The sequence below is a fragment of the Myxine glutinosa genome, chromosome 1 (assembly GCF_964187855.1).
Source record: "Myxine glutinosa chromosome 1, kmMyxGlut1.1, whole genome shotgun sequence".
NCBI lineage: Eukaryota > Metazoa > Chordata > Myxini > Myxiniformes > Myxinidae > Myxine > Myxine glutinosa.
Genome location: NC_136261.1, coordinates 216,013,559 through 216,040,407, shown reverse-complemented (window position 1 = coordinate 216,040,407; position 26,849 = coordinate 216,013,559). Strand labels below are relative to the sequence as shown.

Here is a 26,849-nt window from a genome sequence, read left to right as displayed (position 1 = left end):
CGATTGAGCATCATCCAGTCAATATTGAACCAAACACGTTTCTACTGCAGTGAGGGGAGTACCTCTCACCATGCTTTATGCAATTGTGATAATCTTGGCATACATCCTTCACCCCGAATGTATTCTACTGTAACAAAAGCTACAGTACAGGCAGATATCATTACACTATCCATGTATGTTTCATTGCAAACAATGAATGTTTTTGTGCAGGAATGTGTGGTATTTTCACCCCCGCCACCAAAGGTTGATGGAGGTTATGTTTTTTACCCCTATCTGTTTGTTTGTTTGTGAACAAGATATCTCAAAACGTTGTGGACAGATTCGGACGAAATTTGGCGGAGAGGTAGTGTATGTGACGAGTACGAAATGAGTAGATTTTTGTGAAGATCCGGATTCGGATCCAGTTACTAGAACTATTTAAGTGATTCTTCACCATTGGGAGATAGGGCCAAAAACGATATACATTATAGCAGGATATCTCAAAAGGTTGTGGACAGATTTGGACGAAACTTGGTGGAGATGTAGTGTATGTGACAAGGACGATTCAATTCGATTTTGGTGAAGATCTGAATATGGATTCGGATATGAGAATTATTTAATTTTTGAAGTGATTCTTCACCATTGAGAGATCGGACGAAAAGCGATGTATAACATGTTTTTAAAAGTTGTGGACGAGTTATGAATAAACTTGGTGGACGGGTTTGTTTTCGGTGACAAGAACAAGCCGATTACATTTTGGTTCAGGTCCGAATCCAGATTCAGCCGATCAGTCAGATAGAAACCATAAACTGTTCAGCCTGGTGGAGGTACTGTATGTGCTCTACCGAGTGCCGTTCTCGTTTGAATATGTAAGTAGTGGGATTTGAAGGAAAAAAATGCAGAACATTAACAGATTCAGAGGGAAAACATTTTATTAAACGGAAATAATTATGAATCTGAAGGCATAAAGCGGGAACTTGACAATTGGCAAAATCTGGCAGTAATTTGTGAAGGTGTGATCACTAATTTAAGGGCTCGGGTGCATAACATGCGAGACCATGTCACAGGCTTTTAAGAATTAGCCATTTTTATTTTCAACAAGACCAGGGGGAATTTTTTTTTTTTCTGCAACTACAGATTACTTTATATCTTTATATTCTCAGAAGATTCCGCACTCTTTATATTCTCATAATCCTGAACAACTGTTGAAGGACCAGTTGGTAATCAGAATTTAAAAGTTGGAGAACCCCTTCTGGGATGACACAGTCAGCAACAACAACAAAACAACAACAGGGAAACCATCACGGAATGTCGTCATTCTCTTGAACTCGATATCTCTTTTTTCATTCCAAACAGCATAACTCCAATCACAAATTAAATAGCATGAATATAAAAAATAAACTTTTAACAACATTCGTGACATAAACAAATATTTAAATCCTGATGTGAAGTTCCGTACGGGTGGGTGAATACAATTACGAATTCAAAATCGTAATTGTATTCACTCAATTCCAATCATCAATTGATACTTTAACAAAATACTGTTTTAAATGACGGTTGTATTGGGATATTATGAAACCTGCGCATTGCCTTCATCTGTCCACTTCCGCATTCACGGCAGGTTCATAATTCTCATCAAAATCTAAACAGTATTTGTAGAATTTCAATAAAAGCCACATCACTGTTCATATCGGTAAATATTATTCCATCGTGTTTGGAAAAACTGGAAAATTGGAAAATTTGGAAAAACAATATGGCCTATTTTACTCCAGGGGGTCCCAAGATTACCCACTCAAAATATCGTTGCGATCGGTGCAGCCGTTTTTGCGGTACCTGGGAACGGACGGACATTTGGTGACTTATAGTAAGATGTTGCCGTCCCATTCATTCTCTACATTCAACAGCATTTCCATATATCTCTTCCATCTTCCTTAAATTACTCCGGAGTAATGCATTAGATCGGGTCCGTCCGTCCGTCCATGTGTGCGTGCGTGCGTGTGTGTGTGTGTGTGTTCGTATGTTCATGATATCTGGAAAAGTTCTGAACGGATTTGGATGAAAGTTGGTGGGATGATTGCCCTTGGGATAAGGAAGAATTGATTCGTTTTTGGTGAAGCTCAGGATATTATTCAGGATCCAGGAATTTTTTTGGGGGAATTTTTGGGGGATTTTTTTTTCTTTTTTACTGCATTAAAGCTTTTATTCTTATTCTTAAATTATGTTTTTCTCCTCTAATTCCGAGATATATCAAAATAAATTCTCTGATAGTTAGGGCCTACTTTCTTTTTCATTTATTGTTTGGGGAGAGGGGATGTTAAACAAAACGTATTATTCCAACTTGACCCACGGCGGGAGTATGCGCTCTACTGAGTGGCGTTCTAGTTCCATGTGGGTCCGCAACGATTTGTCCTACTTCATCCTTCAAGCAACTCACCCCCATCACATCACACCTCTCTTTCGCTATCTGCTTTGCAATCCTGAATACCGCTCTCTGACCCTCTTCCGAATCCAAGCGTTCTCCGAACATTTTCCTACATGCCTCCTGCACCTTTGCTACCTCTTTCTTTGCAGCCTTCTTCGCTGCCTTATAGCTTTCATGCTCTGTCTCTTCTGCCCCTGTACCCTTCACCTTTTGCCACTCCTTGAACTTCTTCCTCTTCTCGTCAATCCTCTTTCCAACTTCATCATCCCACCACCATGTTTCCGAGTGCCTCAGTGGTCCTTTTGTCCATCCACATACCTCACCAAAGGCGCCCAACAGACTATCTTTCATTGACTTCCAACCACTTTCAAGCTCAACCACATCATCCTCTATCATACTCAGCCTCTCTTTTAATGCCTCTCTTACTGTCACTTCTTTCAACCTCCACACCTTCATTCTCGGTTGGTACATCCCCCGCCGAGCTCTCCTTGCACCTTTCACCCTTATGTCGCAGACAACCAAGTGGTGCTGTGAAACAGCCTCCTCCCCCGGGATCACCTTTGTGTCCCGGAGGTGCCCCCTATCTTGCCTACGCAGCATCAGGTAGTCAACGGTTGTCATCAACCCACCTGACGTGTATGTAACAAGCTTATTATCCACTTTCTGACACATTCAGACACACTTACAAGGACTTACTTACTTACTTACAAGACAAGTCAGACTTACAGACACAGTCAGCCGTCCATCAAATTTTGTGGCATGTCATGTTGTTCTCCAAAATCCTCAGTATTTTTTTGACATCGGTGATGAACATATCCTCCACCATTAATCATTTCTGGCACTAATCATCGTTATCGGCTCTTCCGATGACAATTGGTTGGAAACGTAATGGTGATGACCAGGAACGCCGATGAGAAAGTCCTGTACATCATTATTTTGCTTCATTTGAATCGGAATTGGACCACAGTATTTTGGTTGGACACCTGTGAATCACTTTGACGCTCTCCTCCCTCGCTTCCTTTTTATTACAATATTTTTGAATACTTTGTTCATAGATGTTTTGACATGTCGAAGAAATAGAGACCAAGGCTCTCTTTGGTGTTGTCATATCTCGGCAGGATGCCAACATCACAGGTCTGCTTCTCACTCACCGCAGGCCAGGTGGTGTACTTTCAGTTCTCGATTGCCTCATTTCCCACTTCGCTCCTCCCACCCTCTCACACCACTGTCCTCCTCAAGTCTGCCCAGATTTATTGCATTCTTCCAGAATTCCCACACCTATATGTACCCTCCCTAATTATAAGCTGAATGGTCACTTCCATTCCTTCATCCATCTATTCTTTCAATTGTGAAAATGACTCCTTGTGTCTGCTGCGTCATGCCTCTCCCTCCACTCCTTCAAGAGTGCTGCCCATCATCACCTCATAATTCTGCCTTACCCACTCTGGCTATCTACTACTCTCACTGAACCCATCCTCATCTCCTCTTGTTCCTTTACTTAGTGCCACGAAGTAGATGCAGATGTTTAAGTTACGGAGGAGCACATCAACTTAACTACAAAGAGTAAAAATTGGAATTCAGGGGAAATATATATATATATTGTCGCGCAACTCCGATTAACACAAGAGTTGCGGATGCCGATTATGAAGCTTTAACTCCTGAGGCGGAAGCTCAATAGCGGATTCCAAAATCAACACCTAAAACCCTTAAGCGCACGGAATGGAGGGGAACAGCGAGAGCCCCGCAGCCTTATCTATTAAAATCAAACACCCGGTAACTGCGTTCAGATATATGTACAAAAATAATATAAGGGTTTATTCAAATGAAAAAGGCAGGACAGGAAAATGCACGCCGATAATAAATATCCTAATCGGGATCCCGCACAGCAGACCTCAAATACAAAACGGGGGAATATGAATTAACAAAAAGAAACACGTCTTTTGTGTCAAAATGTACGCAGATGCAGCCTTATCTTGTCTTTGTCGTCTTGGTGGCTGCCGTCCAACACCGCTCCGTCCGGCCCGATCACACACCACGAGGTCCCTCGCTCCAAGTCCCACAAGGCCTCTCAGCACCGAGCACCACGCACCAAGCACCGATCACCACGAAGTCGACAGCAGGACAGCGAGCTCCACTCGGGCTACACCTCAGTCCAACTCTGAACAACTCGACCGGGCTGCTCAAAACAATTCCCTATTGTTACGGATTCGTCACTTCCGTTGTGGTGGTTTGCATCCACTGTCAATATTTCTGATTCCATATACTGTACTATAATTGTGTTCAAAAGGTTTATTGTCCATGAACTGTTTTCAAAAGATAAAAGGTTAAGGTTTTAAATGAAACAGGAACCGGATGACGACAAAGCGAAAGGGAGAAAAGGGGCGGAGCGAATGAGGCGGACAGGAAAGCCGAGATGCTCCGGGTTCTGAAGCGAACGTTGGCGAGCAAGAGTCACGAGCGAACTTTCGGGTTTCCGGGAAAGGGATCCCTACGACCGAGTTGTCATCGCTGTGACCGAAAAACCTGCGTGTCAGGTTTTTGGCGGTGGATTCCGAAGAGAATTATCGCCAGGCCGTCCCGTCTCAAGAGCGGGTCGTCGGCCATTTTGACTCACACAGGACTTGTGCTTCGCTCGCGGTTTCATTTCTTTTCGACAATTCTCACCGCATTCAGACGTCGATCTGGGGCGTGTGTGTGACGTGGCTTTTTGAAGGCTAATTCGTCCATACCCGAGGGTGTGATCTCTCAGTCGCCTGTAGGGCGCCTTTGGATTTCCCAGTCGCCTTGAGGGCGCCTTTGTACAGCTTCGGCGGTGTGACTGCCCTTGGCATCCGCACGGGATTCTGGTCTCGATTGGACATCGTTCTAGCGATCGCTGGAGCGAATCAACTTCGTCTTGAAGCCGGGAATAAGAGACATTGGGGAATGTTCTTGTTACGCTCACTTGGCGCACAGTAAGTTACTTTATACTAGCTGATGGTACCATCATAAGATATACATTGATTGTACTTTTGATTGCTATTATTGTTGTACTGTTATTCTTGAGTGATTTTTAATACAATATTTGTTTGTTGGTAACAATTGGTGTGGTTTCACCATTGTTTTTGACACAGAATAACACATTTTTCTGCCGTGACTCCTCTCGGGGCTCGGAGGTACACCGTGACCAGGGGGTCGGGGAGGAGCACGTAACAGAAATTGGGGGCTCATCCGGGATTAAATTCCCTGATAACATCCATCCGGGATTAAATTCCCGAATAACATTCGTCCAGGATAGAATTCCCTCGCATTCCCAAAATTCCCAAATTTGGAATTTTTCTAACATTCCCAAATTTTTCTAAAATTTGGAAATTTTTGTGTGAAGGTTAACAGGTGTTAACTAATAGTCACCATGGTGTTTGACGCAGAACAGTATGCGGTGTCCCCTAATGAGGCACAGTTCCTAGCGTTAAAAAGATCGGAACTCTTGAGATTGGCCAAACATTTTAACTTGCAGGTCCGAGCTCATATGAAGAAAGCAGAGATGCAGACATTGGTGGTAGAATCTCTGGTGGGACAGGGAACGTGGACAGAGGTAGACTTGGATTGGTTACCCGAGGAAAAAGAAGATGTGGAGCTCTGGAAAATGGAGATGCAACTGCAGAGCCAGGAAAGGTTAAAATAGTTGGAATGGAAAGCCGAGGAGAGAAGAGCAGAGGAAAGGAGAGCTGAAAGAGAACTCTTGGGAAGAAGAGTAGAACAGGAACGAGAACTCAAGGAAAAAAGAGTAGCACAGGAACGAGATGCCGAGGAGAGAAGAGCAGAGGAAAGGAGAGCTGAAGAAGAAAGAAGAGCAGAGGAAAGGAGAGTTGAAAGGGAACTCGTGGAAAAAAGAGTAGCACAGGAACGAGACTCGAGGAGAAACGAGCAGAGGAAAGAAGAGCCAAAAGGGAGTTAAAGGAACGTGACATGGAGTGTCAGAGGGAAATTAAACTCAAGGAACTGGAATTAATGAGAGAACGGGGAGAGGTAGCATCCATGCCGGCTGGTTCGACAACTAGTCAGAACACCTGGGATGTTGGTAAGCATGAGGCTGGTTCCACCCTTCAATGAAAAGGAGGTAGCCAAGTTTTTTTTACACTTTGAGAAAGTGGCTCAAATGCTAAAATGGCCTGTGGGGTCCTGGACTATGTTCGTGCAAAGTGTTCTGGTGGGTAAAGCTCAAGATATATTTTCGGCTTTACCGATTGACAAATGTATAGATTATAAGGAAGTGAAGAAAGCCATTCTCAAAGCCTATGAATTGGTCCCTGAAGCTTACCGGCAAAAATCCCGGAATGCCAGGAAGAGGGAGAGTGAGACCCATGTGGAGTTTGCCAGAATGAAGGAAACCATGTTTGATCGGTGGTGTGATTCGAAAGGGATTGGGAAAGACTTCAAACTGTTGCAACAATTGATCTTGGTGGAGGAATTCAATCAGTGTGTCCACGAGGACATTAAAGTACATCTGGAGGAAAGGAAGGTACCAGAGTTGAATGAGGCAGCAACCGTGGCCGATGACTATGCCTTGACACACAGGATGGGGTTCCACAAACCTAACTCCCCGCCTAGAGTTCGCCAGCGGAGTTATGTTACATCCCGTGCGGAGGACGAATATTCATGGGGGCGGCCTAGAGATGACTATGAGGACAAATCTGATACCGCGACTTTTAGGGATCAGAAAACTACAGTTCCAAGACAGACCTATCTTCCGGGGGGCTCGAGGCAGACCACAAGTTTTTCCTCTGGGCCTACTTGCGCTTTTTGCAAGAAACCTGGACACTTGATGTCCCAATGTTATGCCCTGGAAAGGAAAAATCAGGAGCGGAGTCAGACTAGTACAACTCCGAATGCATTGGCAAATGCGAGAAATCGTCCTTGGAGGACAGTGCCTTGTGTAGGTTCCCATGCCAAAGTTACGGCATCACAGAACGACCTTGTTCAAGAGGGTTACAATCCCTTTATTTCAGAGGGGTTTGTGTCAATGGATAGAGACTTGACTAACCAGAGACCTGTTAGGGTATTGAGGGACACAGGAGCACATCAGTCTTGAAGGCATTTTGCCCTTGTCAGAGAAGACGGAAACTGGTGTTAGTGTTCTTTTACAGGGGGTTGGTGGCTGTGTTAAAGCTCCACTTCATGTCATCCATTTAAAGTCTGATTTTGTGTCAGGACTGGTCCCCGTAGGATTACAAGCCACTCTACCTGTAGAGGGAATATCTTTTGTAATCGGGAGTGATTTGGCCGGTGGTCAAGTCTCTGGTAACCCGATGTTTGTTGAAAAGCCTAGCATGGAAAATAACACTGCACAGTTAGAGCAGAAGATTCCGGGTATCTTTCCATCCTGTGCCGCGACTCGTGCTATGGGTAGGAAGTGCTCTGAAGAGAAGAGGAAGGTACTGACGTCACGCTTTGCACAGGCACGTCTTGTCAAGTACCCAAAAACTAAGTGTCAGCACACACAAGTCATGGATGGAGGCCATGTTGGCAAGCTCTTTGTCGGTGGACTGAACTTCAGAACAAGGGAAGTTGTTCTGGACTCTGTCTTCGGCCAATATGGACCGCTCTTGGAAGTGCTGCTGATAAAAGACAGGGAGATGCAAAAGTCAAGAGGGTTTGGCTTCGTCACGTTTGAAAACACAAAGGACGCCAAAGATGCAGAAAAGAATTTGAATGGCAAGGATTTGGATGGTCAGACCATAACAGTAGAGAAGGCAGGCCATGGGCGTCGAGGGGGCTACAGAAGAGGAAAACGTGGAGGTAGTTTCAGGGGTGGCTATGGCTCCCGGGGTGGGAGTAGTAGTTTTGGTGGTGGCTGCAGTCGAGGTGACTATGGAGGCTCCCAGAGTTACGGCAGCTTCCGAAGGGATGTATCAGGGTAGTGGTCGAGAAGGAGGCCGCTATTCAAGTGACTACAGCGACAAGCGCTCCAACCGTGATTATTATGAAAGTTAGGAAGAGTTTGAGGCACTGAATGCTGCGGAGCAGCCGAGCCAAGATTCCTACATGGATTAACCGTGAACTCCACGTTCCTAAAGGCGTCCATGTAGTGAATACTTCCAGGCCTCACCACCCAACCACCATGAAACCTGGCTCTCAGCTCTGCCTCCCTAAAAAGTGCTATAGATTTGCTTGACTTTTGATTTTTGATCACAACCCCTTAACCTTCATTCAAAAAATGTTTTTGGCCTGCAAAGAAAGTTTTCACTATGTTAAAACTTTCTTTCTTGAGGGGGGGAAGTGTTACGGATTCGTCACTTCCGTTGTGGTGGTTTGCATCCACTGTCAATATTTCTGATTCCATATACTATTATTGTGTTCAAAAGGTTTATTGGCCATGAACTGTTTTCAAAAGATAAAAGGTTAAGGTTTTAAATGAAACAGGAACCGGATGATGACAAAGCGAAAGGGAGAAAAGGGGCGGAGCGAATGAGGCGGACAAGAAAGCCGAGTTTCTCCGGGGTTGTGAAGCGAACGTTGGCGAGCAAGGGTTATTGGCGAACTTTCGGGTTTCCGGGAAAGGGATCCCTCCGACCAAGTTGTCATTGCTGTCACCGAAAAACCTGCGTGTCAGGTTTTTGGCGATGGATTCCGAAGAGAATTATCGCCGGGCCGTCCCGTCTCAAGAGCGGGTCGTCGGCCATTTTGACTCGCGCAGGACTTGTGCTTCGCTCGCGGTTTCATTTCTTTTTGACAATTCTCACCGCATTCAGACGTCGATCTGGGGCGTGTGTGTAATGTGGCATTTTGAAGGCTAATTCGTCCATACCCGAGGGTGTGATCTCTCAGTCGCCTGTAGGGCGCCTTTGGATTTCCCAGTCGCCTTGAGGGCGCCTTTGTACAGCTTCGGCTGTGTGACTGCCCTTGCCATCGCACGGGATTCTGGTCTCGATTGGACATCGCTCTAGCGATCGCTGGAGCGAATCAACTTCGTCTTGAAGCCGGGAATAAGAGACATTGGGGAATGTTCTTGTTATGCTCACTTGGCGCACAGTGAGTTATTTTATCCGAGCTGATGGTACCATCATAAGAAATACATCGATTGTACATTTGATTGCTATTGTTGTCGTACTGTTATTATTGTGTGATTTTTAATACAATATTTGTTTGTTGGTAACAATTGATGTGGTTTCACCATTGATTTTTTGACACAGAATAACACATTTTTCTGCCGTGACTCCTCTCGGGGCTCGGAGGTACACCGTGACCACGGGGTCGGGAAGGAGCACGTAACACTATGGCTCAACTGCCAACTCTGCGAACTGCGCACTGCGAACTGCCAACGCAACTCGGGCTCTCTCTCCTCGTGGTGAACTCAGGATCTCAACTCGACTCGGGTGCACACGAACTCTCGACTCAGACCTCACTCAACGTGCTCAACTCTCCACTCAACTCAACTCCAGGCTCATCCGAACTGCCGTCTCATCTCAACTGCCGAAAATGGCGTCCTGCCCTCGGTAATATCTCCGGCCGATGACGTCACATTGGCGCTCTGCTCAGCCAATCAGAGCCTCCCCCGGCTCGCCGGCTTGTCCATGGGCACGCCCACTGCGCCACTGCCACTCCCGTCCCCGACTCCGTGGTCACAGCACGTGCTGTGCGAGGTGGGTCGTCCTCTCGGAGGTGTAAATGGTGGCGGCGTTCCAGCCTCATTTCTTCCTCAGTCATGTCAGGGGGGAAAGGCGTCATTTAGTGTTGTACTAAAGGTCCTAACCAATGTTTATGTGGTCTGCAGTGCCATAATGGACAAAGGTTTGACTACTAGGTGAGACATACAAGGGCTCTACTGATTAACCCCTTCACTAACTAACACACGAATCTCCTGGTAGATTCACAATTATACACCTTAACCGACAAAACGCCTAAACATGGACTTATTACAGGAAGTGTTCCTTATCGCGACATCTCGAAGCATGTTACCTACTCAGATCTACTGTGCTCTACATTTTGCTCCACCAAATTCATAAGACAGCCCCCCCCCCCCCCCCCCCCCGGAACCGTATTGCAAGGTTCACTGCAGGCGCTACCATTCCAGCCTTAACACTTACTGTCACACACTTAATTAACCTATGAAATAAATCAGGAAGGGCTGTGGGAAGTGAGTCGGACTACCTACCTGCACTTCCTTAACATGCTAAACCCCTTAACCATCATGGAATCATGTATTTACAATGGTCTTCATAGTTCCTGCGGAGGGAGGAAACAAACAACACGCAACACCAACTTAACCACAAAACTTAACCATCTTACAAAAACTCAAAACTCTAACCTTTGTACATACCCCGGTCTACAGACCGCGTCCCCCAGTGGATGCCACAAGACACAACCTTAACTGCGGGCCATCCCAATGCACCCCCCTAAATTACCACGGGCCCTGTCCAGATGTTGCAGGTGAGTGACATGGCTCTGTGGATTTCACCCACATTCATACAACACAAACCCCTTAACCACTCATTCTCATTCCAAAACTCCTCACTACCGCATTTCAAATGTCAACAAAGCACTTATTCCAATACACCCCCCTTGCAGGACCATGGCATTGATGTCATATCATGTGTGTGCATTCCTCAACTAGGCAGCGGGGAGGTACCGCACAAAAAGATGGTGGGGGCGCTTCAGGCTGTGGTGCCCGCAGTCCCAAATCAAGTCAACCGACTTACACGTTCATTGCCCCCCCCCCCCTTTACCTCGTGGCCCCGTGACATCCCAACAGCCCCTTTCCACCGTTACCTCGCCGGTGAGGGTCTCCACACACACCAGGCTCCTCCGCGGCCTCCTGCTTCAGCGCAGCAACACGGGTCACCGGGGGACTTCCTCACCCCGCGGCGCCCAACCAGACCCTCCACCGACGAGATCCAATTTCCAGTTACCACTGGCTGCCAGGGGTAATTGCCGCAGAGGGGGGCCGCAGGCATTGATCCGTACCTGCGGACACACACACCTTCCCCACCCACAAGACCCCAAAACACACTTCCTCCCCCGCTGCCATTCAATTCTCCACACAACTCAGCACAATTCATAGATGGTGTACAAGATGTTCCAAAGCTTGCCATGGCCTGCTACATGTGAAATCCCATTCACAGTTCAAATCATTACACATTTCCAAAAGCACATTTCCAAAAGCACAATAATCACCCCTCATGGTCTCCAATAATCATCACCCAGTCTCCAGTTTCCACTCTCACGACTACATCAAAACACATAACAACAACACAAAAACATACACCACCCACAAGACACTGTGTGGCCCCCATTCCATCCCCTCACCGGCCATGTCATCACTCTCACCCGCCTCCCATCTCCAAATTACATGTCCCCAAAATTTCCAAGCAAGTCCTGGAGCCTGGGACAGTACACCTCAAAACACTCACCTCAAATGCAGGTAGTTGCACGTTGGTCAAGTCCAAAGGTGCAATCCACCCACAAAATCCCAAAATTTCACATTGAGCCTATCAAATCTCTACCAAATTTCTCTTTTGTCCCCACTATACTGGCAGGTATGTGGATCCGCATCCAACGGTGATCATCACTACACAACTACCAGTGGCCACGACAGCACTGCACCTCTACCGTGCAAGGGTCATCGGGACAAGGTGAGCAGTCAAAACGCCAACATGGCCCATGAGTGTCCATAAGGGTTCGACCCACTATCCATCCTTCGGCCCCCCTGCGAGGAACACAGCTGCACCAGCCCCAGCCCCAGCTGGACAATGTGGTGAGCACCTGCTGCCACAACACACACTACCGCACACACAACCTCGGCCCTGGGGGGCACGGTCGCAGTGCGTGGCATCCCTACAGCCACGTACCCTGCACCTCCACATCATCCCCCAGCCCGACTACAGAACTGCAGCCCCCCCAGTGCTCACCCACACTTGACCACACCAAGGTCCAGTCGACAGCCATGCTCCACCAGGAGACTCACCCAGAAGACATGGTCCACACCCCTCGGACACGCACAGCACCACGTTGACCCTCAACTACACAACTACATCCCCATAACTCAGCGTCCCAAATATTGGCGCAGTCGCCCCCATAACCAGTCGGAAGGCTGTGTCCTGCTACCCTGTCGATTTTATCACAGACTCCAACACTTTGGTCAAACACACGTGGGTCAATAATGGCGTCACTGTACAGTGTCCACCATTTCTCTTCACAAAATTCACCCATTAATTTACATCTAACCCACAGATTACCCATGCCAAACATTTTTCACATTTTACTAATCTCACCAAAGAGAGATGCTTTGCCATACACATGCCAGCCGAGCATGGCCCATATGCTCGGCTCGTTACACATCTCAAATTCACCAACCCCATGGCTCTCGTCCCAACCCGAGAGTCCTTAAATCATAATGGAACATCTGTAGAAGGTCACTCTCAAACCATCACGTTCCACAGATGCCCCAATGGTTGTCCGGCAGGCTATCTCCATCCCTGTCCATGCGGTTCGACCCGTGTCCATAGACCAACCACCATGTCAGGTCACCACATGCTGGTTGTCCCAGAGTCTCAGGGAGAGGGTGTCAGGTCGCATGCCCAGGTGGTCACTACACCAGGCCCAAGCTGGCCGTCCGCAGTGCCACCACCAAAGCGTAACCCACAACACCTCCCCCTCGTGGTCCTCAATATCTGCCATCCCAGGCTTGAGAAACCACCTCGGACCCCCTGAAGGTCTTAACCCCCACCAGGGTCCGGTAACCCTGCCGGCCCGAGCCACACGCCCGGACGGCGCCACGATGGACAAGGGACGCCACACTCCACCAGACCCCCGTGGGGCCCAGGTCGTACCTTGACACCCAAGGCTGGACCCCACGTCCAAATCTCGCCAGCACAGCCGCCCAGCTGGCTGGCATTCCCTAATTTACAAAAGGGCAATTTTTACCTGAGGCCATCTCCCATGACCTCTCCATGTCCAAATCCCGCAGCCCGGGGACCAACTCCAACCATGGCTGTGCCAAATAAATCTCCCATTTAAATTTAATTTTAAATTTAATTTTAGAAATTTTGGCTCCAGGTGACCAATCACCGCAGCTGCAGGTAACAACCTCTACCACAGGTTGTTCTGCCCCTCCCTGCAGCTGGTCCAAATTCCCTACTGGGACCAAATCGTCAGAGGCTCGATCTCCCGATTCTCCAATGTCCGAATCCAGCCCGGAGTCAACACACTCCCCCAACTGGTTCTGTAATTTTGGAGCCTCTGTTGCCCAATCAGAGTGCACGGTGAGGGTCCCCTCGGTCATCACAACCACCTCCTCGGACCGACTCACCTCCTCCCCTAAACTCCTTTGGGCCTGAACAAACTCTACCTCCATGGGACTGTCCCAGGTCCCCAGCCGCTGGATCAAATCATCCTCATCATCATCATCATCATTACCATCACAACTCATTTCTGGCCCCGCCAGGCTTTCATCAATATCCCCAATAAATACCCGGTCCGGCTCTATTGCACGGACCCCCAATTGCTCTGCACCACCGCCCTGGTGCTGCACCAATTCCAATTCATCCCCCTGTTGAGGTGTTGTGACATCCACCCGGTCCCGACAAATAACCAGGCCAGAATGTGGGAAACATTCCCCATTACAATTCTCACATTCCTCGCTCACCTGTTGGCATTCCCCATCCACCTGTGCACCTTCAGTCTCCCCATCTACCTGTGGGCACTCCACGCTCACCTGTACACATGCCACAATTGCCATTCCCTGCAGGCATTCCCCATTCACCTCTACACATGCCGTTCCCACTGCAATTCCCACTGCAATTCCCAATTTTGCCATTCCCGGCTCCTGAGCCCCGTCGGCACCATTCGTTCTTCCTTCCTTCAATTCATTCGTCCATTCATCAATTATATTTCCCACTCCTTCAATTTTTCCCTCCAATCGATCACTCATTCCCTTCATTCCTTCCCTACATTCATTTCCCTGGGACTCCATTTTGTTTTTCATTTCTCCCATCTCCTTAGTCCTTACTCATTCTGTTTTCCAGCCCTCCAATTTTATTACTCTGAGCATCCATTTTGTCATTCATTCCCAGAATTTGGTTTTCCAACCCACTTTTCATTCCCTGCATAAATTCCATTAAGGCCTGGGTGTCTATGGGGGCCGTCCCTCCGGCGGGGGAAGTTCCAACGCTAACCTCCATTTCCCCCATTTCCGGCTCACTCCCTTCACTGACGGAGGCCTCGCTGCGTACCTCCATCTCCTCAATCTCCGACATGCGCTTTTCGGAAGATCGTTTCCCACGCGCGTATTTATTTTAATTCCAGAAACACAATTTAAATTTGACGAAGACGCGATATCGCGCTCCGTATGTCCAATCAACGATCAAATTTCTCCGCCTCGCCTATAAAAATTTTGCGTTCGAACGTCGGGCGCAATGTACGCCTGACCGTGTCAATGTCTCGACAAAAAAATTTGTCCGACGGGTTCGAATCCCTACTACCTGACACCAAATATCGCGCAACTCAGATTAACACCAGAGTTGCGGATGCCGATTACGAAGGTTTAACTCCCGAAGCGGAAGCTCAATAGCGGACTCCAAAAACAACACCGAAAACCCTTAAGCGCGCGGAATGGAGGGGAACGGCGAGAGCCCCGCAGCCTTATCTATTAAAATCAAACACCCGGTAACTGCGTTCAGATATATGTACAAAATTAATATAAGGGTTTATTCAAATGAAAAAGGCCCCTCATGGTCTCCAATACCATGAGGTATCCAATACCATTACACCTGAGTCCTGACACCTGGTCTCCAATACCATTACACCTGAGTCGGCCCCAAGTTCTTCCGTTGAACTTGGGGCCGACTCAGAAGAAGACCTTTGTTCGTCGAAAGCTTGTCAAAAATTAAAGATCGAAGTCCTGAAGCGACGTCCGCGTCTGATTTAATCTTCCGATTATATATATATATATATATATATATATATATATATATATATATATATATATATATATATATATAGTTATGGACCGCGGATAAGATGTTAATTTGCCGAGCGGATGGCGCCGCGGCCCGAACCGTTAATGACTAGACCCGATTCTGAACGTTGGCCAAATCGTGCCACAGATATTCAATTTGGAAAAGACAAAGACGCGGATGTGATGAAGAAGAAGAAGAAGACAAAAAAAAGGTTTTAAATACGATTATAATTTATTACTATTTACAGGACCAAAGAAACCAAGGAAGAATGAAGGATAATAAAATAAAGACAGAAAGAGGGACAGACCAGAAGGACACAGTGAAAATTAGCTTACCTATGCAGTCTTAATTATAACCCCAGGACAAGACACACAAAACAGACTACGAGCAAACTCACACGAGGGATGATGACAGGAATGGCAGGAGGTGGGTGGCTGGAGGGGGAGGAAGGCATGGAGCTGGCTGGAGCTTGATCCCGCACGGGACGTCGGGCTGGACCTCGACGGCCGCCGATGCCACCGATCCTGTGGTGTGCGCAGGGTAACGGGTCGGAGCTGCCTGGTGGAGCCAATGCTGCTGGTGGGGGGTCTGGTGTGACGGGTTCTCTCTCCCTCTCTCACAAACTCGCAGGACTCTCTTCAGGCTTGTCTGTCATCTGATCTCCTCCCTCCTCGACTCTTCTGGGGGCGTCTCCCGCGGGTTATATAAGCCCCACCCTTGACCCTTTTGCGAACCTCCCCCAAACGTTCTCTCTCCGCCCTCTAAAGCCAACCCCTCGTTCTGGGTTGGTCGGCAAGGGCTGGTTCACTCCTCCCCTCTATGACGAGGTGGAGACACGCCTTTCTTCCCCGACATTACCTCGTGGCTAATGGTGGTTTTGGGGCGATTCGAGCTAGCCCCAGCCAAAGGGCAGCAATGGCGAATGAAGAAAACCGCCCAAATGCAGTTGGCAATTGCAGCAAACCTGGCAAACCTGGCACTTTGAAGATGCCATGTCGGAGGGATCTACCTTATTTAATGCAGTGCAATGGAGTGTCAAATTAATGGAAGACAAGGCCTTACCCTACTACACAGAATAAGGAAATAACTGTCAACAAGGAGGAAATCTATTATTGGCTACATGGGTGCTTGTGAAATAACTACGGGCACGACCTTTGACCTTTATACAACAACAAATGGAGGACGGAGGGTGATATTTTACCACAACCTTTTACAACAACATTTTACCACAAAAAAAAAAACACCATTCTCATATCCACAACAATATATATATATATATATATATATATATATATATATATATATATATATATATATATATCCACAACAATATATATATATATATATATATATATATATATATATATATATATATATATATATATATATACACACTGTATATATTGGCATATGTGGGAAATTACACACACAGACCAGGAACCAACCCAAGGGCCTCTGGCGAACTGCACCAGTGCTCTGCCATTTGAGCTACCTGGGTGACTCTGACACCGGTTTGGGTGTGTCATTTTCCAACATATGTCAATTAATTATTTATAATCCTGTTCAGTTATACAATTGCGCTACTACACCCCCAGTGGTGTTTGTAATAGCGGACATGGATTTGACCCCACATTGGAGGAAGACCCTCTCGTGAGCAGGCTGTCGGTGCTCCTATGGATGGCAGCTCGTGCACCGGAAGCAGTGTCAGAAAGATATATATACATACAGTCACGTGAAAAAGTAAGTACACCCCATGTAAAGTTTTGACTTTTTCAACATATTTCAACATACAGCTATTTGATCTTCATTTCAACAATATTGACATATAAAGGTGATATAATATAACAAATATCATGAAACATTTACATTTTGAAGTCCATTGTATAATTTAAATAAACATAAATGCAAATTTGCATGTGGAAAAAGTAAGTACACCCTTGGCTCTAATCGGTGGTATTGCCCCCTTTGGCAGAAACAACCTCAAGTAGGCGTTTCTTATAACTGTCTACCAGTCTTTGACATCGACTGGGAGAAATTCTTGCCCACTCCTCCATGCAGAATTCTTTCAGCTGTGCGATGTTTGAGGGGTTTCTTGCATGCACAGCCCGTTTCAAATCCCTCCACAGCATCTCGATGGGATTTAGATCCGGGCTTTGACTTGGCCATTCCAGAACCCTCCATTTCTTTCTTTTCAGCCATTCCTTGGTGGATTTACTGGTATGTTTCGGGTCATTGTCATGTTGCAAGGTCCACCTTCGGTTGAGCTTCAACTTTCCGACAGATGGCCTCACATTATCTTCAAGCACCCTCTGGTACAATGAAGAATTCATAGTGGATTCTATGATGGTGAGCTGCCCAGGCCCTGATGCAGCAAAGCTGCCCCAAACCATAATATTTCCACCACCAGGCTTTGCAGTTGGTATCAAGTTATTGTGGTCAAATGCTGTCTTTGGTTTTTGCCAAACATGTCTTCTGGTACTGTGGCCAAATAGCTCTACGTTTGACTCATCTGTCCAGAGCACATTGTTCCAGAAGTGCTGGTCTTTGCCGAGGTGTTCATTGGCAAACTTTAGTCTTGCCCTGATGTTCTTTCTGGACAGCAAAGGTTTCCTCCTGGCACACCTCCCATGTAGATCAAATTTGTGCAGCCTTTTTCTAATGGTAGACTCGTGCACTTTGACATCAACAGTGGCAAGAGCTACCTGTAGGTCCCGTGATAACATTCTGGGGTTCTTAGAGACTTCTTTCAGCATCTTGCGGTCTGCTCTCAGGGTGAACTTGCTGGGGCGGCCTGGCCTGAACAAGTTGGCAGTTGTTTGGAATCTTCTCCACTTGAAAATGATCTTCCAGACAGTCGAATGATTGATTTCAAATTGTTTGGAGATCTTTTAAAATCCCTTCCCAGACTCGTAGGCATCTATAACCTTCTTTCTGAAGGCCTCAGAGAGCTATTTTGATCGAGGCATGGTGACGCCGCACACTTCAACAACAAAGAGCAAACTAAACTAAATGTGTGAGGTTTAAATAAGACAGGTTCCTCTAAGATCCTCTCTAACGATGTTCTAATCATTTGCACCTGAGCTGGTGCACCTGATTCTAATTTTAGGTATTTGAAGTCGTGATAAATGTAGGGGTGTACTTATGTAGGTGTATACATATACACCTAAATGTAGATGTATACATATACATGTATACATATTGTTGCGGATATGAGGATTGTATTTTTTTTATTGTGTTGTATTGTAGTAAATTGTTGTGAATTATTGCTTAAGTCTGGACCCTCCTGCCTCCAGTGTTGTATAAAGGTCAAAGGGCGTTCCCGTAGTTAATTCCATAAAGCATACACGTTAGCCAATCATAGATTTCCCCCTGGTTGATAGTTATATCTTTATTATGTGTATTAGGGTAAGGCCTTGTCTCCCATTAAGATGACACTCCATTGCACCAAGTGAAATAGAGTAGATTCCTTTCATTCCCCATTCCCACTCCCAAAACTTTCATTGCCTTTCATCATTGCCAAGCCTCGATTGCCAATTACATCCCCTCCAAAACCACCATTGAACATGTGCTCGGGTCGGGGAAGAAAGGCGTGCCCGCCCGTCGTCATCAAGGGCGGAGCCAGAGGGTCGCGCGACCAACCAGGGCCGAGGTGAGCACACCGATGGGCGTGTCCTGAAGGCCGGCGGCTTGATCGCCGGAGGCGCTATAAAAGCACGCGTGCAAAGACGTTGTGGAGTGGAGTAGTTGCTGAGTTGTGTAAAAAGATCATCCAGAGAGAAACTGTAAGAGAACCAACTGCGAGAGTACATTGAGATCACCCAAGGAAGCTTTGTACACAGCAACGGCTGGTCAAGTGGACCGATGTTTGTTCCTGAGCTGGTGCTTTTCCGAACAGAGTCCGAGGCTGGCATGTGAGCAAAAGAACATAGAGAACATTAAGGAGATCATCATCCAGGGAAGCACAAAGCCTGTTGTAGTCCTGGCAAAGCACGCGACGTCCACAGCAGCAGCAGCGGCGGCCACAGCAGCAACAACACTCAACAGCCGCTTGGGGCCTGGACGGCGGTTTTGAGCAGGGCCGCGAAGGAACGGCGGCTGCCAAACGCGCCGATCGTGCTGCAGGACCCCTTGGACTTTCCTCTCCCTCCAGCCATCCACCTCCTGCCTTTCCATCCTTCTTGTGTACGTGAGTTTGTTTTGTTTGTTCTGTCCTGGGTATTTAATTAAGTTTGTATAAGCTAGGTTGCACTGTGTCTAAAATCTTCTGTATATTATTTTCTTATCTTTCCTTCTCCTTGGTTTTTTTGAGCCTGTAAATAGCAAATAAATTATATTCGTATTTCCAACCTTTTTGTCTGCTTCTTCTTCACATCCGTGTCGCCTTAGTCTTTTCCCTATTGAATATCTGTGGTGCGATCCTGCCAGCGTTCGGGAATCGGGTTAGTCGGGGTAACTGTACGACCGCGGGGCCATCCGCTCGGCAAACACAACATCTTATCCGCGGGCCGTAACAATATATATATATATATATATATATATATATATATAGACAAACTGTACATACAAATTTAAAAGTGGCTCTGCCAGCTAAACAGTAGCCTCAGCTTCACCTATTTATTAGGCATGAGCTTTAGCAGAACTATATTCCCCAACAGTTAGTAGGACTATACAGCAATGTCTGTTGTGACATTTGCTTCCTTGTACCCACTGTTCCTGCGTGATAGGTGCTGTCTCTGATAGATGTAAGAACTGATCGAGTGTGAGAGCCATCTTGGAAAAAATAACACACATGACTAAAGATCATGCCTGAGATTCCTTGTGGGTTTGCAATACATACAACACCAGGGTTCGAACCAATGACTGCCCTGACTTGGAGCAGACTCTGTCTATATACCATTGCTCCATGAGTCTGGTTCTTCCTTCATATTTAGAAATGACGACTTTAATGATGAGGATCATCCAAATTGCGGTTTCTATAATGTTAATTCACATTGAGTTCAATGCAAACTGCCGAAAATATGGTTGGGTTTTAACTTATTCATTATTGTAGATTCATTCATTCATTATTGTAGATACAATTGGCTCATATCGGTGCATATTTCTACCTCTATCATCGATATGTCCACACAATTTTCATGCTCCACAGGTATATTTCTCTTAATTTGGATCTCTTTGCACAATGTGCTGCTATATTGAAACTGATTGATGCCATTAATTTTTTTTTAAACATTTTCAAGGCCACCGTAATTGGCATATCTGATCACATAATCAAATACTATCCTTGTGTAAAAATTAACCTGGGATGGGCACAATCACTCCCAATTCTACATCTATAATTCTCACCATCCCTCTGGTTCAGTTGTGCAAATCGAGGCGCATGTCCAGGCGACAGAATGGATGAGGCAGAGAAAGCAGAGTCAGGCAGCAATCCAGACAGCAGGTCTTCACAAGGTTGATCTAAGAAAAGAAGGTGTCATTGAAAAAGCATGTTTATGCCTGGTTTGAGGACTTCACCAATATAACAATAGCTGTGGATTTGGAACACGAGTTTAGTATGGATCACGAAACAAGAACCTTAGAATCCACTCTTTGTAAGCGGACGTTTCACATTGGAAGCATATTACACCAAACCCATAAAGGCCAACCTGAAAGAACACAAAGTAAAACTTTTAAAGCAATATCTGCCCATATTAATCAAAGCATCTGCTAATAAAGAACAAGACAGACAATTCCACATTTGGGGTAGCCTGTCACCTGGTCCTCAGGGCTCATAATGTATTTTATTACAAGTCACAGAGAATGCAGCTGGGGAATGAAAGAATGGCATGGCAACAATTAAAACAAATGAAACAATAAAGAGCAATCAGAGATTTCCAACCCTCACCAGGATGTATTTTCAGTGGTTTTTGAGGCTTTTGTGTTAAAACAAATATGGTGGCCGAACCACGTGATCGATGACGTCATCATTATTTTTTTCCTGAACTAATTTATTCCTAGATTATGCTCAAGAAATTTCATTTTGATCAGATGAAGTTTTGTACTTGTTGAATGATGATGTCATAATGGAGGCACCCATGACAGTATGACATCATCATTAACATATTGTATTCCCCATGGAGAGTTTTTTTTACAATGAGCCATGTCTCATTTTTTTCTATTCAGCGCTTTCAGAGATATAGAGGTGCAAAGTTTTTCGGTTTTTCCAAGATGGCGGCCGAACCACGTGACCGATGACATCATCATTATTATTTTTTTCCCACCAGTTTATGCCGACATGGCGCTCAAGAAATTTCATCTTGATAGGATGAAGTTTTGTACTTGTTGAATTATGACGTCATAATGGAGGCACCTATGACATCATTATTAACATATTTTATTCTTCATGGAGAGTTCTTTACAATGAGCCATGTGTCAATTTTTTTCTATTCAGCGCTTTTGGAGATAGAGGTGCAAAATTTTTCGATTTTTCCAAGATGGCGTCCGACCCACGTGACCTATGACGTCATAATCATCATAAAAAATTCTACAGGTGGAGTTGCACCTATGGTGAAAATTTTCTGTCAATTGGACCAATGGTTGCAGAGAACATCATATTTATTCTGTACAGATTTAACCCTGGTGTTGGGCTAGCGGCTAGGGTGCCGGCTTAGGATCCTAGGATCCTGGGTTCAAATCCCAGTCGATCGCTGAATTAACGCCAGGGGGGTTGACTCAGCCTGTCATCCTTCCGGGGTCGGCTAATTGAGTACCAGTTCACTGGTAATTCCCTGTTTGTCGTTAAAGGCGGCAAAAAGGGTTGGCGTCAGGAAGGGCATCCGGCCGTAAAATATTGCTTCAATAAGGGGACCAAAAAAACAACAACAACCACGGTTCCCGAAAAAGGCCAACCCCCGCTTGCGGGGAAAAATGGCCTCTAAAGGTGGTTACAGACAAACAGGCAAACGGACTCAAATACAATACCCTCTCCTCAGGCGAGAATAACAAGAGGGACATTTGCTTTGCTATACATGTCCCCAACTGGACCCAATTAATGTTCTTGTTATACAAGTACTCAGCAATTGTGAGCCATATACAGTAAGACAAATTGTTTTCGGTATGCAAAGCTACAGAATAAGTTGTAGATTCTGTAACATTGTAATAAAGCCATGTACCAAGTTTCAGTTGAATATGTTAAAGGGTAATGGGAAAAAGGGTGGAAAACTGACCCCTGTATAATATGTGAAGTTTTATAAGCCTAAAAATAACATGATTCAGTGGAAAATTGGTGAAACGCCCCAAAACTCAAACTTGTTCTGTGACTTAATATAATAAAGCTAAGCACCAAGTTTCAGTTCATATGTTAAAAGCAATGGGGGAAAAGTCTGGAAAACTACAAGTGTGGCAGACAGACAGAGGGACAGACAGACAGATGGACAGCTAAACCTATAGTCCTCTCTGGTGAAAGCAGTCGGGGACTAATAAACAGATACAGGCCGACATGTGGACAAATATCAAACACAAATACAAGGTGTTTTATGACAAAAAAAAACAACTATTTCCACAAAAGGTGGTTCTTCTGTTGGTTCCTCTTCCTAAATCTAAAGACGATCTGAACTAGTATATGTATGTACATATATATATATATATATATATATATATATATATATATATATATACTAGCGGGGTCACCCGTGGGAATCCCACGGGCATGGATGTGTGTGACATTTCGACATATTGAGTTATATGCTGCACATTCATTTTTACAAAATGGTTACTGGCAAGTCATCAGATCCAGAAATGGTGTGAATTTAGTTATTTCACATAATATGTGACCCCTCACTCCTCTCCACCTGACACTCTCCTGTCTCCACCTGACACTCTCCTGTCTCCACCTGACACTCTCCTGTCTCCACCTGACACTCTCCTCTCTCCACCTAGCACTCCTCTCCTCTCCAAACCCTCACATCCCTCTCCTTTCCAATCCCTCACCTCTCCAATCCCTCACACTCCTCTCCTCTGCAATCCTTCACACGCCTCTCCAATCGCGCCTCACACTCCTCTCCAATCGCGCCTCACACTCCTCTCCAATCGCGCCTCACACTCCTCTCCAATCGCGCCTCACACTCCTCTCCAATCGTGCCTCACACTCCCTTCCAATCACTCCTCTCCAATCGTGCCTCACACTCCTCTCCAATCACGCCTCACACTCCTCTCCAATCGTGCCTCACACTCCTCTCCAATCGCGCCTCACACTCCTCTCCAATCGCGCCTCACTCGCCTCTCCAATCGGCTTTCCCAGTCTCGTTTCTCTCCTTTTTCTCCCGTCTCGTTCTTTTTCTTGCTCCAAATCGGCCCGTCGGAATCGGAAATCGGCCCGTCTCGCCCGTCGGCCCGTCGGAATCGGAAATCGGCCCGTCTTGCTTTTGTGCTTGTGCGTAAATAAATTGTGTTCATGACACCATTTCTGGTGTTGGGCTAGCGGCTAGGGTGCCGGCTTAGGATCCTGGGTTCGAATCTCGGTCGATCGCCGAATTAATGCCAGGGGGGTTGACTCAGCCTGTCATCCTTCCGAGGTCGGCTAATTGAGTACCAGTTCACTGGTAATTCCCTGTTTGTCGTTGAAGGCGGCAAAAAGGGTTGGCGTCAGGAAGGGCATCCGGCCGTAAAATATTGCTTCAAAAAGGGGACAAAAAAACAACAACTACCACGGTCCCCGAAAAGGCCAACCCCCGCTTTGCGGGGAAAAATGGCCTCTAAACGGTGGTTTTTACACCATTTCTGGATCTGATGACTTGCCAGTAACCATTTTGTAAAAATGAATGTGCAGCATCTAACTCAATATGTCGAAATGTCACACACATCCATGCCCGTGGGATTCCCACGGGTGACCCCGCAAGTTTGCATTGACGTTCGTCGATGGACTCGTTCGCCCGTCTCATTCGTTTTCTTGCTGCATCCTGTTCAAGTCTGCGTTCTTCATCGATCGTCTCATTCATTTTGGAAATAGAAGTTTCCACGCAGCGCATGAATTGTCACGATCCTCAAGAGGAATTTGTCTCGTAATCATCAAATGATAAATGGCAAGTAAATTATATTGTGGAAAATTAAAGATTTCAAATAAACCTATTTAAAGTGTATTCGCACATAACTAATTTTAAAAAACGAAGAAATATCTCTCGGTAATTTCCTGAAACATATTTTACTTCCGGCTAATAATGTTGAATTAAATAAAAACGAAGAAATATATGTCGGCATCATTGTTGACGTTTTTGTGACGACTGTCATCAAACGAAAAAGTAATATATCTTAACGGAAAAGCAAAAGCGAATTTTTAATATATATCGACACGTTGCCGTCGGTGTCATGTTGGGCGGTGTATGATACACCATGACGCGATTTTTAAAAATATATCTCTGCATTTTCCCGCGTGTGTGGAATGTTCTCAATTATTGCTGACACCGAGTCCAAAACCATCGATAAAAATGAAATCATATGGTGAGTTAGATTGGAGATAAAGGCGTGAGAGAGACTCAATGGCCTTGAAGTTGAAGTTACAGGCGTTTGAGAATTCATTTCGTTCTATAAACGGCAACTTTCATTGGATTTCCTTCCCGTTTTTTTTCAACCGAGTCGAAAACTATGTTAGCGACTGTGAAAAATGAAATGATATATCGAATTTTTAATATGTATCGACACGTTGCCGTCGGTGTCATGTTAGGCGGTGTATGATACACCATGACGCGATTTTAAAAAATATATCTGCATTTTCCCGCGTGTGTGGAATGTTCTCAATTATTGCTGACACCGACTCTAAAACCATCGATAAAAATGAAATCATATGGTGAGTTAGATTGGAGATAAAGGCGTGAGAGAGACTCAATGGCCTTGAAGTTACAGGCATTTGAGAATTCATTTCGTTCTATAAACGGCAACTTTCATCGGATTTTCTTCTCGTTTTTTTTCAACCGAGTCTAAAACTATGTTAGCGACTGTGAAAAATGAAATGATATATCGAATTTAAAATAGATATCGACACATTGCCGTCGGTGTCATGTTGGGCGGTGTATGATACACCATGACGCGATTTTAAAAAATATATCTCTGCATTTTCCCGCGTGTGTGGAATGTTTGTGGAAAATTAAAGATTTCAAATAAACCTATTTAAAGTGTATGCGCACATAACTAATAAAAAAAACGAAGAAATATCTCTCGGTAATTTCCTGAAACATATTTTACTTCCGGCTAATATGTTGAATGAAATAAAAACGAAGAAATATATGTCGGCATCATTGTTGACGTTTTTGTGACGACTATCATCAAACGAAATAGTAATACAGTATATCATAACGGAAAAGCAAAAGCGAATTTTTAATATATATCGACACATTGCCGGCGGTGTCATGTTGGGCGGTGTATGATACACCATGACGCGATTTTAAAAAATATATCTCTGCATTTTCCCGCGTGTGTGGATTGTTCTCAATTATTGCTGACACCGAGTCTAAAAGTAAAACCATCGATAAAAATGAAATCATATGGTGAGTTAGATTGGAGATAAAGGCGTGAGAGAGACTCAATGGCCTTGAAGTTACAGGCCTTTGAGAATTCATTTCGTTCTATAAACGGCAACTTTCATCGGATTTTCTTCCCGTTTTTTTTCAACCGAGTCTAAAACTATGTTAGCGACTGTGAAAAATGAAATGATTTATCGAATTTGATTTGAAATAAAACTGGGGGAGAGCAAGACACCACGGGCCTACAAAACAGGACTCAAAGCTATGCGAGTTAATAAAATGGTGGATATTTGTTTATAGCCACTCCCAGAATGGGTGGAGCTATGGGTGGAGCTACTCTGCAAACCGAGTAAGCCACACCCCGGACAGACACCCAACAGATAGACAGACAGACAGACAGAATCATCTACGGCTATTATAATATAGATATATATATATATATATATATATATATATATATATCTCTCTCTCTATATATATATAAAGGAGGAGTGTCTGTGTGTGTGTGTGTGTGTGTGTGTGTGTGTGTGTGTGTGTGTGTGTGTATCTGTCTGGATGTCCGCTTATAACTCAAGAACTACACATCGGAGAAAAGTTTTAGACACAGATTCGGAATCAGCATAAACTCCTGGTGGTTATAGGCTACTCTGTATTTTAATATCAATGGTTTAAAAAACCGCGCCAGCTGCAATTCCATGGTGTAGTTTGTGGCGGCGCTAGACGTTCGGGGTGTATTGCAATGGTTTGTCGGGTTTGGCTGTGGGTCCAGAATAGCTCCCATTTCCTTATGTTCTTCCACTTTTATTTTGATTCTTCTGTTACAACACCTTCCTTATCTACCTTATATCCCCCCGACAAGGCCTCTACATAATTTCATGCGGCAGAATTTCGTGCATTTTGAGTGAAAGAAGCGAGACGAAGTTGTCGGAGGAAGAAGAGGCGCGGTAACTGTGGAGGCCTCGATCGTGAGTGGAAATGGTGGGAATTGCGTTTGTATCGCAAAGTAAAGGATCTGCATTC

The 26,849-nt window shown here is 45.3% G+C and overlaps 1 long non-coding RNA gene across 1 annotated transcript in view; it reads right to left on the bottom strand.

Annotated features, from left to right (window-relative positions):
• Positions 1 to 26,849, bottom strand: part of LOC144893302 (uncharacterized) — a 122,711-nt gene that overhangs the window by 23,871 nt on the left and 71,991 nt on the right. Inside the window, exon 2 of the long non-coding RNA XR_013624349.1 lies at positions 20,680 to 20,793. This is a non-coding gene — a long non-coding RNA (uncharacterized LOC144893302). The remainder of the gene's footprint in view (positions 1 to 20,679; positions 20,794 to 26,849) is intronic.